Genomic DNA, 15,114 nt, shown 5'->3' on the forward strand with positions numbered 1-15,114 from the left:
GAAGGTGGGAGAGGGGGTTCACCTTCATCACGCTTTTCCGCTGGATTTTAACCGAGGGCTTTTTGCTGTGTGTTTTGCCTGAAGATAGAAAGCCAACTTCAGACTGTCAGTCTGCCTCAAAGCCAACCTTGACGTTCGCCGTCCCGATTGCTCGCCAAGACGTAAATACGATACGGTGAGCCAAAGTGTAGGCCCTGACGCGGGCGGACACGGATCCAGCTCCGCTCACATCTGAAGCGCATTTAGCGCATCTGAGAGCTCGTAAAACTGTAAAAGCGCAATCAGGGAGCCGCTGCTCCTCGGTGGCGTTTCAGAGTAACCGTATCTCTCCTACCAGGCAGCGCTAATAGACTGCATGGACCGCGGAGGAGGATATTAAAGCCATGTGCAGGGAAACCCTAGTTTAAATAACCTGTAATGGAACCCCTTAGCGGGGGAAAAAAAACCCTTTCTATTAAGCGCACTTAATCAAACGTTGGCTAACCTGTGCCGCTGAAGTGCTCCAGTGACTACTTAGATAGCGATGCTCGCCCATCGTCCTTGTTTAGTACCCAATAAGGCTTGTAATGCAAGATTGGATCCATGTGGAGCCACGCTGGTTCGAATAAACCCGTAATGGAGGCCTTCACCGAATTACACTGCAGAGGAACTTTGTCTTTATTAAGTGTTCTAAACATCGAATCAAATGTTGGCTAACCCACTTCCACAGCCTGGCAAGCGCTAGCTCTGCTTTATTTCCTCAGATACCAGACAAAGCTAGCTAATTTCACTCATTTTATTAGCCATTATTACAGACACAAATTAGCGCAGCTCTGTGGTACGAGAGCTTGGAGGTAAAATCGCTAGGTTCGTTACGCTAGGTGCTTTCTCAGGGGAAACCTCTATTAAAGATCAACACGGCTTAATTTTTATCTGTTTACAGTTATGGCCACAAAATAAGTTAGTTCCTGTTCCTTCAGCAGCACGAACCCCCCTCCCCCCTGCACCAAAAGAAATGCAGCTTGTCAAATTAGCCAGAAAGCGTGACGTTTAAACTCCTCAGTTCCTGAATATGTCAGAAAAATTATTTACAGCCTTTCTCCAGACTGGAGAGTCCTTCTGCAAACATTAAATAAACATTTCCTTAGAGAAGAAAGTTCTCTACTGATTAGCATGCTACACGTGTAACTGTAATACTACAGCACTTCCTTTTCTTCCTGTTCCTTTGCTAGCGTGTTTGAATCATGTTATTAGCTGGTAATGGCTCATTAGCTAGCAGCGGCTATAATGTTCTATATAAGCCATGAGTTTTAAATAAAAACTCTGGCTGATTTACTTATATTGATTAAACGCTTCACTTTAGCTTCTGTCTGTGCTAGCTTGTTTAGATTTTGTTACTAGTGATTATTCCTTATTTTCTGGACTGGGCTAATAATATGATATTTAAGCCACGTGCTGGAAAACTGCTTCAGGTGACCCAAAATAAAACTGTAGCCTGAACAATAAGCTCTATATGCTAGCACTGGAGTTGTGTTATTAACCAATAATGGGTAGTTAGCTAGTACCTGTTAGGTCTAGCGCTTGTTTGGTAGGCAGTAGGGCTTGGAACGCGATATTGAAGTCATGTGTCTCAAATTAAAGCTCATCTTATGTTCTTTAAGGTCAGGTCTCTAAGTTTGGGAGGCCAGGAAGTTTTGGGGTTCCTGACGCTAGCGTTAGCATCTGATGAGCCTCTGCTTCACGGTTCAGCGCTCGTGTCAAATGCAATTGGCCGAGCGAGTGGATGTGTGTTTAGGCTGGTCACGTTCCAAACCAGGACCTGTCCCCTTCGCTTTAGGAGCAGACGCCTGAGTCCTGATTGGGAACGGCAGCCGTTTCACAGACCGTTGGACGCTAGCGGAAAACATTGCTAGGCTCATAGCTGGAACTGAGGAAATGTGTGTGTGTTGTGTGTTGTGTGTGGGGGGGGTGATGATCGGGTTTTGGAGCGCTAAATGCATGGCTAATACTCACAGTAGGAAGAACGATTGAGTTTAACTTACAGGAATTTTAGAAATCTAAAGAATCCTAAAAGAAGTGATGATGTCGTTCTTCACTAAGGGGTTCACCACAGTGTGTTCTTACTGGCCAAGAACAGTGGGATCTGTAAACGCATGGACAAAATGGTTCTAGAACCCTTACAGGTTCTTCAGCTTGTCCCAGTGTAGGAACGTGGAGGAACGGCTCTGTGTTCTGAGAAGCTGAGGCTGAGAACCTCTAACCATACAAAGAATCCTAACAGAACTGTTCTTTGCTAAAGTAATATATTTATCCTTGTGAGAGAACCCACATAGGTTATGTAGAACCCTGAAACACAAGGTTGCCCCTTTTACAAAGAGAACTCTAAAGAACGATTAACCATCTAAACCATAACACACTGTGAGACTACTAAGGTTAAATCTCGAGAATTTTCAGAGCTTCTTCACCTTGTCCTACTCAAGGAACCTTTCAAAGATTGATCTATCAACAATGTTCCTGAGAGTTTCCTGGGATTTTCACACACAAAGTCTCTACTGAGTTTCTGGAGAATGGTGCAGTAAGGAAGCAGCAGATCTTCAGACACAATCTTCAACACAGCCAGGCTGGTTGGAGCTGACAGAAAGATTACAGTGACTCAGATATCCACTCTGTACCATGGTGGTGAGCAGAAAAGCATCTCGGAACACCATGGAGAACCTGGAGGCTGATGAGCTATATCAGCAGAAGATCACAGCGGTTTCCTCTTTTATCAGCCAGGAAAAGAAAGCTGAAGCTGCATAGGTTTCCGACTCACTGAACAGCTAAAGATGGAGGAACACAGCCTGGACTGATGAAGCTGGATTTCTGCTGAGGGAGACAGATGGGGTCAGAATTTGGCTCCAACAGCATGAGTCCATGATAAACCTGCCTTGTGTCAGCAGTCCAGGCTGGTGGAGGTGGTGTGATGGTGTGGAGAACATTTTCACTTTCAGCCGCTCATGTGAATCAATCATAGTTTGAATGCTCCAGAGTGTTGTTCCTATCTTCTAGTAGTTACTTCCTGCATGATGATGATGATACGCCATCATCTTAAATTGGCTTCAAGAACATGATGACGAGTTCCAGGTTCTTCAGTCTTCTTCCCTGTCTTCTGGATGTGAATCTGGCATGTGGTGGAACACGAGATGGAGCAGAATCTCAGAGGAACATTTGTGGAATCCATGCCATGAAGATGTGAGTCTGTTCCTTGAGAGTTCTGCTGTTGTTCTCCTGAGTGTTTTGTGTGTGTGTGTGTCTATGTGTGTGTGTGTGTGTGTGTATTCTGCGTAATTTCACCTTCTATCTCACTGATCAGTCTGATGGGTTTTTTTTTTCAATCTTCTACGTATTTGTGTTCCATGTTGGATCTTCCTCTCGCTGCTAGTTGGATCGGCTCCGGAGTTTCGGCTCGGGTCCAGTTCACCTTCCAATAAAAATATTTGTGGGGTTTTGGGTTTCAGAGTAAATACGGTTCTACGTGTGGCAGCTGCCATTGTGTTCACTTGTTGCGACCATCTTCTTTCTTTCTCTCTTTCTTTCTTTCTTTCTTTTCTTAAGGAGTCTCAGCTGCTTAATGGTGAACAGGTGGAACACACACTCCCTCACCTCAGACTCCCTTCCCCGAGACTCCTGAGACACCACTTTAGAGCCATCCAAATCCCAGGGAGACTTTACCCAAACACACACACACACACACACACACAATCACAACATGTTGAGTCTTTCACAGAAACTCACAGCATTTCCTTGGTTTAACTGACATCACACTCCTGTTTGAATTCTGCATTCTGATTGGTCAGAAGGTGATGATTCATTTCCGAGAGCTAGCACAGGTTTATTTTAACTGTTTCTGTAGTTACCACGCATTGTCAGGTACTTGTATGGCAGACGAAAGGTGTGTAGTCGTCGATATGGTGATACGTATATGGAAGGAGTCTCCTGGAACTTTAAGTTTTGCGAAATCTTCAGGAGAGGAGTTTTGTGTTTTTAGAGAAAAACACACGGTTGGAAAACCAGTTGAATCTGGACTCCTTCTGAGAGGAAACACAGAACCCAAAACTATCCTGAGAACCCCTGAGGAACTGTATGTTCTGTCAGGTTTTAGTCATTAAGACATGACTGGAATGCAGTAAACACTGCCCAGATTGTGGTTGAGTCATTTTTACTCGCTGACCAGTGAGTCAAGTGATGAGTCAACTGTCTGATTAGTCTCCTCTCCACTAGCAGTGAGCAGCTCCATGTAGCCGAGACCTTTACGCTCACAGCATCACTCACAGCTTAATGATGAGCATAAATAAATCAGCGTGAGTGACGGGTCTGTTTATGAGGCTATAAACAGTATAATACACTCCTGTTGACCGGTCAGACTCTGAGCCCAGAGTGGTGCCGTGTGAGCCATGGAGGATGTGACGTCTACAGCAGCATCTGAGAGATTTTGAGTCTGATCTCACTCTAAACTAGCCGATCGGGATTGGGTGTAGCTGAGCTGTTTCTCTCTCACACGCTGCAAACAGATTTTATTTACATCGTATTTATTTTAAAAGACGACAGAAATAAGTGAAAAAAATCATACGTCTTTTAACAGCAGTGAACAGTAACGACACGAGGAGGAAGTAGCTGGAAGTTGCAAGAAGTAGCTGGTGTCTGTACAGTTTGGAATCTGTTTGGCTAATTTCTCTAGTTGACTGATTATACTGCTAGCAGTAAATGTTGCAGGCAGCTTTTTCCCTCCTGACGCACAGGTCAGGAGCCGACTCTGATTTTCAGTCCCGGCTGGCTGTAGCGAGGTGTCGTTCAGTAGCCCGGCGGCTTTTTCCAGGTCAGAATCTCATCTGTGTCCGTAACTTCATGTTTTCCTTCGGTCCTTTTCTACATTCAACAATATTTTTCCTTCTCCACTTCGAGCTGCCCATTGCCCGACTTCAAAGCGTCTCTGTGTGTGTTTGTTTAATCCCTGCTCTCCTCGGAGCCGCTGTTTTCCCTGTCATTAACGGCAGGAGTTTTCAGACCGTGCCACCCCGCTGTAATAACTTCCTGTGGGCCTCGTTTCGATTAAGAGGAGAGCTGAACAAACACAAACACTCTGCTTTTAAACACTCGGTGTTATGTCTGTTCTGGGTCGGAACGACCCGCTTCAAAAATCCTGCAAGAAAAATAAAACAAATTTCTGCTTTCATTTTTTTCCTTGTGCTTTCTCTCCAACATGCCTTCGCTCTCTCCCACCTGTACACACACACCTGCCGTCAGGAGGAGGCCCGGGGGGGGGCGCCAGTTCCACCAAAACTGCCCTTCCAGTGAAATCCCAGCTGCACTGAGAACAAACCGAAACAGAAGATTAGCCAGTGATCAGAAGACAAGGTTCCTAACCGCGCTGAGGAGAAACAGGAGCAGGTGAGCAAACCGAGGAGGAGAACATGCCTTCCTGTTCCCAAAGGTAGTGACACGGGGTGCTAGAGGTCGAAGGGGTCACCGCCGTGTTTGTGGACATGACCTGCCGGGAGTCCTCTTTCTTTCTTTCTTTCTTTCTTTCTTTCTTCCTTTCTTTCTTTCCCCTCGTCCCGCTTCCATCAAACGCTCACCTCAAACATTTTAGATTTCTGTGCTGCGGATTTTCAGTTTTTTAACCGGACACCTGGCTAAAGGACGAGCCGGGAGCTGTGTGTCGTGAGGAAGTTGCTGCAGATGTGCTCCAGATGTGTTGGATGTGACTTTTCATTTCTGTGTCCTGGTGCTGTAATTTCCTAACTTTTATTCTCTTTACTGAAGTCTGCGATTAAGTCATCCATCTTTTTTATTTTTTTATTTTTGAACCATGCCCTCTAATGATTCTGATAAGGTTCACACTGCAGAGCTGCTGGACTCTGCATGCGGTCAGAAATTCACCGAAGGGGAAAGGACGTGTAAGACACATGGGGTTCTCCTGACAGTGCTTACCTTCTCTTCACACATCTCTATCACGTGCTTTTAGTTCATCAGAACAAAACAAAAGGGAAAAGATGAATATTTCACACCCCTATGTTGAGAACCGGGTCAGTTCTGAAATGGCGTGTTGAGCATTACTGCATTCTTTATGCTATAACATGACTTCGGAGGTAAAAACGATCCTTTTCTTTCTTTCCACATGCTATCTTCTCTTCAGCACTGTTCGCATCTGTTCAGTCAGAAGTCAGTTATTTACTGCTTTTATTTACTCCACGTTTTCCACTAACGAGTGTTTTGTGGTAAAATCCCGCTTCCCTGCTGTGTAGCGCTTTGTGAGGTTTCACGAGGTAAAGCCGACTGTAGTATGTGATGAAGAAGCGAGTACACGTGTGTTGTTTCTGCTAGCATTAACCTTGTCCCGGACTTGAGAGAGACTTGTCTCTCTGTGACATGGCTCGCACGTGACGGCGGTTCAGCCATGTCACGTTTGACAAATAAACACGTCTCCTCGCAGCTGCGGCTCTGGCTGAGATGTCAGGACACGAGTGCGCCTCGTCTCGTCTGAAGTCTGCTGCAGGTGCAGGTCACGTGATCTGCGTCAAGCGGTGCGAACAGTGTTCCTCTCCGGAGGAGGTGTTCTCACAGAGCACCGGTTCTCCACAGCAGCTGTGTTTTCCCAAGTGTGCGTTCGTGGGTCGAGGAAGAAGCCGGAGCTTCTTCATCAGGGAGCCGTCTGTCTTCTGATCTGTTCATTTTTACTAAACACTGATCGTAAAAATCCAGTTTTTACTTTTATCTTCAGTTTAGTTTCTTTAATGAACTTGAACAATAATTTCCGACCTCTCTGATTGGTTGAAAGCTGTTGAATCATTTAGTGCATCAGCGGCTTGTTCTGATAAATTATCCTTTCCATAGCAGCACAGGGATTCATACTGCGCAAAATCAGATCAAAAATATAATATTTGATTTGGTGAAGGAAGAAGTCTCCAGTTTCAGAGAGAGAGAGAGAGAGAGAGAGGACAGTGAACTTTAACCTGACTATTAACTGATAAAATGTTCTTTTAATAAAGATATAGTTAATTGTTTGTGAATATTTGATATCTGTGATGTTAGAAGATGTAATCATTAGCTCCTGACCTTGCTAAGAAATCTGGTTGGTTAGTTTCCCGAGCTAGCTAGCTTCAGTAATGTGAGATAATTAACACAGATGGTGAAGTTTTCTTCCTTTTGCAAGACGTTCACAAAAATCACCAGAGACCCGACGATGTCATTGTTACATTATATGGCTAAACCTAAACTTTGTACCCAGTGTAACCAGTACTTATCAGATACTGGGATCCGTGTGCAGGTTCTTGCTCATCTCGTGTGTCTGTGGGTTCTGACGCAGCACCTTTGCGATGATCCGGAACGTTCTGATCTCCATCTGCTCCACTTTCCTCTTTTCTTCTTCGCTGGCGTTTTTGTTGGTGGTGGTGGGTTTTTTTTCTTCTTTGTAGGTTTCTCGCTCTTTCTGCTTCCCCGGGCTTCTGTAACGACTCTTTAATGATTATCTGTTTTTAATGTCCCTCCCCTCCCCCGCACCAGCGCTATTCAAGAGTGTGAACGAGCGGCTAAATGTAGCGCATAATGGATCCCTGTCGCTCTTCAGCGCTCTTCTGCCTTCCAGGTTTCCACAAAGCCGTATTAACTCACATCAGCGTGATTTCCACCTGCGCTTCACCCAGAAAACGTAAAAAACCCAGAATTCACTTCAGTGTAATCCCAATTCCCGCTCTGGGATACAGGAACAGAGGAAGCGGGCTTTTTTCCAGCCAGCGGCGACGTAACGAGAGAACGTTCTGGATGTGCGAATTCCCCTGTACGTATTTATTCAGGCTGAAGTTTCACGCTGCATTAACGCCGCTGCATAACGGAGACAAACGCGCTCAGCTTCACTCGCAACACCATCCATCCGCCGCATTACATCACGGTTCTCAGCAGGACAGCGGCCCAGTCTTACGGAGAACCGCCACGTCCAGCACGGGGTTCCGAGTCCGCTAGAATACTGTTAACTAAAACCAGTGCGAGTAACAGAATTAATCCATGTTTACATTCTGCACCAACAATTCTTGGCTTGCCACTTAGAGGTTCTACAAACTACATGTAGAACCTCCTAGTAGAACCTGGTATCTACGACCCCTTACTTACTTACTTGAAGAACCATTTATATTCCTAAAATCCTATCTTAGGTAAAAAGGTTCTCTGGATCATTAAGAATGCAGAGTTTTCCAAAAAAAGAAAAGGAAATCTAGAGCTGTTCAGGTTCCTTGGGTTATCTCACCCTGTAAAGGTTCTGTGTGGTGTTTCCCCATCAGAGCTCCAGGCAGAACCCTTTTTTCTTTAAATACTTAAGCAGGTTTTCTGAAAGTTAACTTTATCATTAAAGGTTCTTAGCTTCAAAATCAGGGTTCTATTCAGATTGGAACCCTATCTGACCAGGAACATAACAGTAAATGTCTCAAGTGTTGAACCCTTAATGTTCCTTGGGTTTCCCTCAGAACCCTTGAAGGTTCCCTTCCCACATCAGAACCTTGAAGGTTCTGTGTGTAACCCATTTAGGAGGCTGAGAACCTTTAATGATCCCTTTTAAACTTTATAACAGAAGGAGATGTTTTAGCATCGGTTCTTTTGAAGCAATTTTCCTTAAACGGTTCTAGTTGGGACTAAAATGGAAACACTCTCACTATCAGAGCTTCTCACACATGCCCAGGTTCTACACACACACACACTGCTCCTCTAAAGAACCAGGAAGTTACTCACAAGGGAAGATTAGTGTTCTAATGAGGACACTGATGATGCAACTTTTTAAAAATTATTTTTATTGATGAGGAGTTTTGTGTGTGTGTGTGTGTGTGTGTGTGTTTGTGTGTGTGTGCAGAAATATGAAATTGTCCTTGTAAGCCACCAGCTGAGGGCATCCTTTCCCACGCTTTCACTCACTCACTCACTCACACACACACACACACACACACACACACACACACACACACACTTGGCTGGTGTGTGAATAAAAGAAAGTAATGTGTAGAATATATATTATGTTTGCATATAATGGAATTATTTGCATAATTCTGCATATTTATACTAATTTACATACAGATTTAATACAGTTTCATTTAAGACACTGTGTGTGTGAGCCACTCAGTTCATTTACAAACAGCAGTGTGTTTAAATCTGACCACGTCACAGCGAGTGCACTGAGGCATTATGGGTAATGAGAGTTTAGGGAATTTTCTCTTACTCATCCCGTTATCCGTGTCTTTTTTCCTCTCGGCCACCCATCACGCACTCGCTCACTGGATTGAGACGCAGCAGATCTGCAGCTGTGCAGTGTGACGAGCCGCTTTCATCTCACACACACACACATATACACACACACACAATATGTGGGTTTCTGTTTCTGCCTTCTATTCTCTCTCTCTCTCTGCTTTCTTTCTTTCTTTCTTTCTTTCTTTCTTTCTTTCTTTCTTTCTTTCTTTCTTTCTTTCCATTTGTCTACAATTTCTTCTCTCTCTCTCTTTCTTTTACCTCAGTCTTCCTTTTTCTCTCCTTGTTTCTTTCATCTGTTTCTCTGTCTTTTGTTTTTGTGTATCTGTCTTTCCCTCTCTTTCTTTGTCTGTGTGTGTGTGTGGATCCTCTCAGTGTTGAGAGGCAGGTTTAGGAAGTGAAGTGCACTCAGCGCCCCAAGGCCTCAGCCATGAAGTACGCACTTTGTTGTCATCCTTCACTCCTTTCCTCACTCCTCAGGGGGCAGAGAGGGGGACAGAGACCTCCCAGGAGAGGGGGGTGAGGGGGAGAGGGAGAGAGAGAGAGAGGTGTTGATTCCTGTTTCAGATCATTCCTTTATCTTCCAAGGTTATTTATACCACACACACACACATTGTTCATCTCTCTCTGTTTCTCCTTCTTTTCCACCTGTCTCATTTTCTCTCTTTAATCTGTCTCTCTATCTCCTTTACCTGCCTCCTACTGTCTCTCTCTCTCTCCAGTTTCGCTCACTCTCTTTTCCACTTTTGTCCTCTTTTCTCTCTCTCTCTCTTTCTCTCTCCAGTATCACTCACTCTCTTTTCCACTTTTGTCCTCTTTTCTCTCTATCTCTCTCTCCTCAGTTGTCATTGTATATGTCTTGCCCCTCTTCTTCCTCATCCATTCACCCCCCCCCCCCCGCATCTTTCTCGTCATTGTAACATAGTCATCCTTCTGGGCGGGTTAGCGTAAGCGGATTAGCGTTCCCCTGGTGGAGGTTTGAGATGAGAAGTGAAGAAGACGTGTTTGTGGATCTGTTTGTTCTGGCCCTCGTTCTTCATCTTTGATCTGGTTCAGTTTATTGAAATGCCAGTTGCTCTGCGCTGAAGTCTGAAGCAGTGCTAATGGGTGGCAGATGCTGCGCTCATGTCTCTGTTCGTCTCGGAGATGCCTTACTGTAGCGCTCCTGTCACTGTGTGTGTGTGTGTGTGTGTGTCAGTCGTCCCTCAGCGAGCCCCTCAGAAGTGCCCTTGTAAAACAGAGCCGAGTTTTCCCAGACGCTCGGACCACTTCAGAGACGGATGAGTGTACGCTCTGCGGCCCGCTCGCGCTTCACTTCCTGTTTCGTGTTTACAGAAGACGGATCTTATTGCCCTCGTCGTGAAATGGTGGCATGAAGAGCGCCCATGTTTTTCACCCTGTTTAGTCCTTCGAACCCGAGTTATTTAGCTTCCCGCTGATGGATGTGTTAAAGATGTGAGACACCCGGACAAGAGCGCATCGAATAAACACGGAAAAAAAAGAACTGAGCTCGCCAAACATACTGAGTGTGTGTGTATCTGTGTATGTCTGTGTGCCTCTGAGTGTCTGTATGTATCTGTGTATGTGTGTGTGTGTGCCTCTGAGTGTCTGTATGTATCTGTGTGTGTGTGTGTGTGCCTCTGAGTGTCTGTGTGTGGTTGTCTCTGTGTGTATGTGTATATCTAGCTGTAACTTAATTGTGGCCACAGATGGTATAGTACTACACCTAAAGGGTCTCACTGTGGACAGGGGACATGTCCCAAATCATAAAGCCCTACTCACTATGTAGGCCACAGTGGATGTGTCCCAAACCACACACCCTGTACACTATTGTAACAGGTTATTAAACCTAGCACCTTTAGTATTTATGAACACCACTATGATTGTCTCTCCATCATCAGTACACCGTGGGAGGCGTCCCAAATTACATACCGTATTCCACTAAGTAGGCCACAAAAAATGCTTTCCCAAGTGTTCACTGGTGGGCGTGTCCCAAACCGCACACCCTGGTAACAATACAGGCCACATAAACACCGTCCTGAGTGTCTAACAGTAGAACCAAACCGCACACCGTATACACTAAATAGTACATTTCAGATGACTCACTAGGACTTTATTGTGGACATGTCCCAAACCACAGACAATGTAGGTCACATAAACACTGTCTGGTGGCGGGCGTGTCCTAAACCACACAAGGTATACACTGTGCAGCGCATTACACTGTGGAAGTGCACGTGTCCAAAACACACGCCACAAGTGCCCAATGGTGGAGCAGTCCCAATCCACACACCCTGTTCACTATATAGGCCCTAATCCATGCCTTCCTAAATGAAAGAGACTCTGGGTGTGTCCCAAACCACTAATAATCGGAATGAGCTCATATAGGGGACACAGACATCAGCAGGTGACGTTGAAAGTGTCCCAAACCACATGACCTTCACTCTATAGGCCACATAAACACCACTGCAAAAAATACAGCCATGGTCTCGTCCCAGTCCGCTCTCTCTGTGCACCAACTGGCTGCTGAACATGAATACAAACAGCTATGCTTTTATTAGCGCGCTATGTAGTGAGTACGGTGTGGATTCGGACGTTTCCTCACGTCTGTAAGGGGAATTTTTAAACAGAGGCTTCCTTCTGCTCTAATAACGATTACGAAAGGACAGTTTATCCGGAGAGCCACTACGGCCAGGAGCCGACTTAAATAGAGTTTATTTATCCGATGGAGTTGTTTAGTCTGTTCACCCCGCTGCCGCTCGCTCTATTAACCAAATCTGCCTGTTTACCTCACGTGCTTTAGGGTAATTGCTCTTCTGGCAAATAAGTGATGACTAGCGGGGGCTAGCGTGTGTGGACATGACTACGATAAACACTCTCGTGTACAGCTATACGCTCGAAAAGATTCTGTGTCTGACACCAAGAACAAATTCACTAATTCACTGAGGGAAGTGTTGCTAGGCGACATGGAATTATAAACTGTCCTTCTAATTTCGCTAATTACTTTCTAGCTAGCTCAAAGTGGATGATGTGAAGTTGGAGTGAGGAAAAAATCCAGTCAAAATGATCCAGAACCTCCGCATTTACCTCAGGTCTTCTGGCGGGAAAAAAACGACTCTGTGTGGTGAAAATTGCACTCTGATTACACTTAGCATTAAATGCTAACCCAAGTGCCATGGTTTCCGCCATGTAACTGCATCACAGTGTCAGAAATGCCACACGACTGTTTCAGAATAAACACTGCTTATTTATTTTTCTTTACTCCAAACATGCTATCTTTTGCTGTCTACCAGTCATCAGATAAAATAATCAATAAATAAATATAGCTAATCTTGGAGAGTTTTGCGGCATGACTTTTTTTTGCTAGACTATGGTTATAATATTCAAATATATTGTTCATAACAAAAAGCAGGCTAGTTATTTGGCTAGTCAGGTTAGCACTAATCACACAAGGTTGCCATGGTGACAGGTTTTTAAGTGGATCTGTGAGAAAATCAGGACGGAAATCGAGACTCAGATGCTGGCTAATGTCAGTTAGCTTGCTAGCAGGTAGCTAAACTGTTTTAAATGTGTTATAATGTTGCATGGTGAAGGTGCTAACCTAGCGTAGCCTAGCCTGTCCGGGCCATAGCGTTTCGTACGTGTTCTAAATGGAGGACATGTTGGCTGCTCATCAGTAACCTCCGTCCTCTCAGATGTCTGACATGTTTTCAAACGTCCTCTAAACATCTCCGGAGGCCCTGAAAGCTTCTCCTTCTCTCTCGCTCTCCTCGGCAAATAAACAGGGATAAACAGCCGTGGCGTGTGTCCGTCCTCTCTCCGCGCCGAGCGGCCCGACCAAAGAGCCCTCGTTTCCACAGTTTGTATTCCAGTTCTCGTAACACGAAAACAAGGTTACGGAAAAGATATAAAAAGCCGAGCCGTAACAGAAACCAGAGCGGGACGCTTTCGTCTCGTTATTTTTGCGGGCGGGTTTTTACGACTCTTTGTTGAGAGTCGATCCGATGCTAAATGCCGAGCTCCAAATCTCCAACATATGTTCAAAACCACACCTTATGCACTATTCTGTGCACTAGGGGAGCTTCTCATCATGTCTCCAGGCTTAATGTAGAATATTACCTTGCAGTAAGACCTAGTGCCTAGAGATGTGCAGTTTACCCATAATGCAGTAAGGAACAGGGGGTAGGGCACTATTTCAGACCCTGGGTTCATGTAGTCTAACGTGGGCTTGTTCACAATCTCACATTTTATTTACTATATAAACCAGAAAATACACCTTCACAAAAATCTCACTATCATCAGCCCACTGTGGGCGTGTCCCAAATCAGCCACATACATATGTGTAGAAGGAACACCTCATATTGTCTCAAGTCAGCCACTTTGTTCACTACATAGGCCATCACACATTTCTCACACTCAGGAATCTCCTGTGGATGTGTCCCAAGTCAAGGTGGAGTCACTTTCCTCACTGTATAGGCCATGGAAAATGTCTTACCCTCATGGGCGTGTCCCACACCAGTCACTCTCTTCACAATATAAACCTTAGAAAATGTCTCACCACCATCAGTGCACTCTGGACATGTCCCAAACCATCTGTCTCTGAGCTGGAAGGTCTAACAGACAGAGTGAAAGAGGACGTCGCTTCTCCACTTCGGCTTTTCAACACGACCGATGTGCTCCTGTCCGTCGGGTCGTCTGCAGAGGACGGGCCACAGTCGAGAGGAGCCGCTAATGAAGCGTGGAGGCCACAGCGATAGCGCTCAGAGCTCCTTTTGGCTCTCGTTGGCGATTACGAACCCGACAGTCCGCTAGGAAATCGTGGAGCACTCGCCTCGGCTGATTGGATTTTAATTAGCCTCTCATTCACTGTGACATATCCATGCTGTTGGAATTCCCTGCGGCTGAACCAATCCATCCATGTCCCATTAACTCCCGGCTCTGATCCGCTGCTCGACTTTCCGTTCCTTAAGGTGAACATTATTCTGAAGCCAAAACCGTGATGTTCCACTAGCTTCCTGCTAGCAGATTTTACAAAAACAGTTCACATGAGCATGAATCAGATCTCCTCAAGCAGCACTGACTGACTGACTCACTGACAGACTGACTCACTGACCGACTGACTGACTCACTTATTCACTGACCGACTGACTGACTGACTCACTGGCTGAATCACTGACTCAATTACTGACTGACTCACTGACCGACTGAATGAGTGACTGACTGAATGACTCATTGACTGACTGACACACTGACTGACTCACTCACTGACTGACTGACTCACTCACTGACCGACTGAATCACTGACTGAATTACTGACTGACTCATTGACCGACTGATTGAGTGACTGATTGACTCACTGTCTGACTGACTGACTCACTGACCGACTGAATGACTGACTGACTCACTGACCGACTGACTCACTCACTGACTGACTAACTGACTCAATTACTGATTGACTGACTCACTGAATCAATTACTGACTTACTGACCGACTGAGTGACTGACTGACTGACTGACTCACTGACTGACCGACTGACTGACTCATTGACTCATTTAATAACTGACTGACACGTCATCAAGACCTAGCACTGGATGCTAAGTGTAATCACAGTCAAATTGAACCAAATTGTTTTATTTTATTTTTTTTAAATTCCAGATGTGTTGGTGTGATTTTTGGTCTCTCCATGTCTTTGTGATATGTGGATAAAACTTAGAGCTAGCTTAAACGTTTCAGTGATTAGCTAGCTTATGCTCAGAGTTTCTACCTCCTAGTTGCCTAGCAGCACAGTTTACTGTTAGCGTAGTTTAGCTGGATTTCTACCTTCTGTTTCCATCTCTATAAACACTTATCCTGAACTTCATTAACATGGTAAC

The sequence above is a fragment of the Hemibagrus wyckioides genome, linkage group LG03, assembly GCF_019097595.1.
Source record: "Hemibagrus wyckioides isolate EC202008001 linkage group LG03, SWU_Hwy_1.0, whole genome shotgun sequence".
Classification (NCBI taxonomy): Eukaryota; Metazoa; Chordata; class Actinopteri; order Siluriformes; family Bagridae; genus Hemibagrus; species Hemibagrus wyckioides.